The 4,060-nt window shown below is 53.4% G+C and overlaps 1 long non-coding RNA gene across 1 annotated transcript in view; it reads left to right on the top strand.

The window, feature by feature from the left end:
- Positions 1-469: 469 nt before the first annotated feature.
- The window catches only part of LOC102368686, a 27,774-nt gene continuing 24,183 nt past the window's right edge, over positions 470-4,060 (top strand). Inside the window, exon 1 of the long non-coding RNA XR_323694.3 lies at positions 470-749. This is a non-coding gene — a long non-coding RNA (uncharacterized LOC102368686). The remainder of the gene's footprint in view (positions 750-4,060) is intronic.

Genomic DNA, 4,060 nt, shown 5'->3' with positions numbered 1-4,060 from the left:
GTATGGTTAGGGGCCTGCAGGTAAGATCCTATGAGGAGAGATTGAGGGACCTGGATCTCCTCAGCCTGCCCCAGACAAGGCTGAGAGGTGATCCTGTGGCCATCTACCAATTCATCTGGGGGCAAGAAATAGGAGATACTCTGAACTTCTTTACGGTAAGGGTAAACAGAATCTGAAATGGGCTCCCAAAGGAGATGGCGCTCTCCCCTACGCTGGAGGGCTTTAACAGGAGAGCGGACAAGCACCTGGTTGGGGTCACGTTGTAATGGTGGAAATTGGGGCTTGGCTCATTTAGTTTATGTTAATTAGGTCAACAGATAACCTTTATCTGACCCACCCTCAAAGGACCCTGGAATAGAGTGCTGTGTGCACACCCACGTGCCGTGTGCACAGCCCTGGCGTGCCGGGTGCACTACCCCTATAAAGGGCTCTTGACTGACAGAAAGTGTGTGTGTCTGGGTGTGTGTGGGACTGGGAGCACCTGAGCTTGGTGTGCAGGGTGCATGCGAGTGGCTGAACTGAGGTGGGACTGTGAGAGGGAAAGCAGTCAGGGTGCTTGTAGACAGAAAAGAGAGAGAGCGACGGAGAGACTGAGTGGCTGGTTAACTGTGTGGACCGTGGAGGTTCCTGGTACTGGGCCCAGTCGCCGGGAGAGATCTGTCTGGCACCGGAGCAGGAAGAGCTGGCTCCCCGGGCTCTTCCCTCCGGGTGTGTTTTTCATGCAAAGTAGCAGCCCTCTGTTCTGTTTGGTAAGCATTGCCCCATTCCCCGCTGGGTATTAAGGTTCTTCTTCTCGGAGGGTGTCTGAAGGAGATTATTCGGCGGGTGTCCAAAGAAGATTAGAAGCCACTGTTTGAGGTGCCTCCCCAAGCCAGGCTCTGGTGCTATGCAAAGCTCAGTAAGATCCTGCTCAAGGCCCTGCCTTGGGGTGCTCAGGCCCACTGCCCCCAGGAGCTCAGCTTCCCTTCTGGGCTCTGGGCTCCCCTCCTGCAGCTCCAGGACCACCCTGGTCTGGGCTCTGCTCCTCCTGGCCCTGCTCCCAGACGAATGCTTGGGGCAGGTGCGGGGGTGGCAGCAGGGGTAGAGTCATGGCCCCTGGTGCCCAGTACCAGGTGCCCCAGAGACAGGTTGAGGGCGGGGGGAGGCCTCTTGAAGTCGGTGGGGAGAGATCTGCATCCCACAAACACCCCACTATTCCCAATATGGAGTCCAACCCCTACCCCTGACCCTCCTGCCTCAGCTTAGGTCATGCCAGCCCCCTGGGTCACCTCTAGCCCCAGCTCCTTCTCCCACGGCCCAGCCCCTGCAGCTTCCCTGCTACCAGCACCCTCTTCCACTGAAGCTCTGGGGACAGGCTCAGGTCCACTGCACTGCCCAACCAGCCTGCTAGCCCAAATCACTGGCAAACAACAACCATTAAGAACCAACTACAAAGGAACAACTGGGAACGCGAGGAAAGGAAGAATTTTTATGCTGTTTTTTTCACCCATTTCCCTCATTTACCCAGTTAAAGGCCAAATGTTTAGTACCCCAAAAACCAGTTTCCCAGATAACTTTGTGAACTCTCTGCATTTAATTCTCAGGCCCTGGGAACCTCTTTCCCCGCAAGAAGAGCTGCATTCAAATACATTACATGTTTATATTTCTGGAGTATATCTCTCTCAGTTCTTATGCAACAAGCTGTCACTGCGCCCCAGAGCAGGGACCTCCTGAGCAACTCAAGACACCCACCCCCAGGCTGCTGGAGCTTAGTCTAGTGACTGTACAATTAAGTGCATCATGGGTGACTAGTGCCTCTTGAGTCGGGGGGTACATGCTCCCCCCCCCCTCCCCCAGTCAGCGACCAGCAGAGGGGTTTGCTGGGGGGCCAATCTCACTGCCTGGGGGGCGACCCCCCGCGGGGGGGGGGGGGGGGGGGGTCGGGTCCCCAGCGGCTGATCCGACTCACCAGGGCGGACGGATTTGCCTAGACAATAACTCGCCCATAGGCAGATTCTGAGAATCCTCTAGGTCTTAATGTCCTTCTACAGGCTCCTAAACCCCTTGCTCCTGTGGCTCCAGCCGTCCTGAGCTCCTCTCTGCCTGCAAACTCCCGTTTCTTTGCCATTGCCTCATCCCCATTGCCTTTTCCCCTGATCTCCCAATTTTCTGCCTCTATCTCCTGGCTGTTTTCTCCTTGCCACCGGGCTTTTTTCCTTGGTTCCACCCTGGCATCAGGTGAGCCTGCGTAACCCTGGGGCCACTTGACCTTAAGTAACCCCAAGCCTCAGCTCCTAGCCAGCTTCTCTGTAGTTTACGGGTTTCTAATCCTGATTCTAGCAACTTTCCCTCTTTACACTTTCTTTCTCACCTTAACCTTCCCACAGGTATCCCAAGTATACCAAACACGCACATACATACTGTACCATTCAAGTTAAATACTCACCTGTGTGTATGTGTAGTTGGGTGGTTTTTGTGTGAGGTAGGTGTACTGAGTGTGCGGGTATTGACAATAGATTTTTGTCTAACTTTTTGGGTGTATAGGTGCTCTATTGGTGATAGGTGTGTGTGTGCCTAGCCTGGTAATTTGGGATGTGTATGTGCCTGAGTTGGTAGTGTGTGTGTGCATACCTGGTGGGGGTGTATGCACCTAGTGTGTGTGTGTGCGCCTAATTGATGTTTGTATGTGTGTATGTGCAATAGTACACCATGCCTTCCTATCTAACAGCGCAATGTTGAGATCCTGAGCACTGGCCTGACCCCACAGGGCAACACCAGCATGACGCTGGATCCTTATGCCTGTCATACACCCCCCGGCCCATGCTTCACACCACAGCCAGCGACAGGCTCCCAGGCTCAAGCACCCAACACCTACTAAGTGCCTTGCCTACCTCTTCACCACAGCTGGGATTGTCAAGGCTTCTCCAAAACATTGGACATGAGTCCAAGACCAAAGCCTGAGGGCACATTTGTGTTAGTGTGTTGGGATCCTCAGGATCCTGAACTCAGTCATCCTGTGGTCACTGCTGCCCAAGTTGCCATGCACTATTACATTCCCCACCAATTTTTCCCCGTTTGTGAGCAGATCAAGAAGAGCATGGCCTCCACATGCACCAAGAAGTTGTCCCCAGTACTCTCTGAAATCTTCCTAGATTGCCTGTGCACTGCTGGATTGCCCTCCTAGCAATCAGGGTGATTGAAGTCCCCCATGAGAACAAGGGCTCTAGAGATCACTGGGCAGAATGTGAGCTAGAGTGTCTGACACTGGGGCCCTGGTAGGGCATAGCTCTGGGATAAGAGGGCAGTTGTGATGACACGAGTGTTCACCAATGTTTTCTGGTGGTGGGATAAAACAACCCAACTTATCTAAGGTGGGCCAGCACTTCTGACCTAGCCACTGCTACTGTCACCATCACTGCTTACTGCTCCTTAGCCATGGGGGGGGGGGGGGCATGAGGTAAGCTGCCCACCTATGCAATGTCACCAAAGCCCCTCACTGCCAAAAGACTGCTGAAGTCTTTGGCTACTACCTAGGAGGCTGATGATGTGCAGTTCATAGGCCCAGCTCTGAAAAGTAGTTTGTACATTCAAACAAGTACCTAACCTCATCACCAGAACTGAAGCCAACTTCTTACAGCTCAAAACACAAAACCTGCCAACTATCTCTAGTACCCCCTGCCACAAACTGCACACCAGAATCTCAAAAACAACAAAACCCAACTACCTGTGGGGGCACATTCCTCACCAAAAAAACACTCTGCCTCCAGTCTCTCAGGCCTGATCCTGAGATGGAACAAATTACAAAGCAAACCACTTTTCACAGCCGGGCCTATGAACTGCACTTCATCAGCCTCCTAGGTAGTAGGTACAGAAACTCATGGACTCAATATACACAGTGGAGTTCTGGCACGCTGTGACCTGCCAGACATCCGACACCCCAGGCACCTCTGCACTTTTACCTGCATTGCTACATCCCCTTTTCCTCCTTCTCCCCCACCCCAGCCTGTCCCTCCCCCACTGATGCCTCCATTTCCATTTTCACTGACTGGCTTTCTTGCCTGCATTGTGGGCCAGGCCACCC

This window comes from Alligator sinensis, unplaced genomic scaffold, assembly GCF_000455745.1.
Source record: "Alligator sinensis unplaced genomic scaffold, ASM45574v1 scaffold886_1, whole genome shotgun sequence".
Classification (NCBI taxonomy): Eukaryota; Metazoa; Chordata; order Crocodylia; family Alligatoridae; genus Alligator; species Alligator sinensis.
The sequence above is the reverse complement of the archived record's forward strand: the minus strand, read 5'-3'. Positions and strand labels throughout refer to the sequence as shown.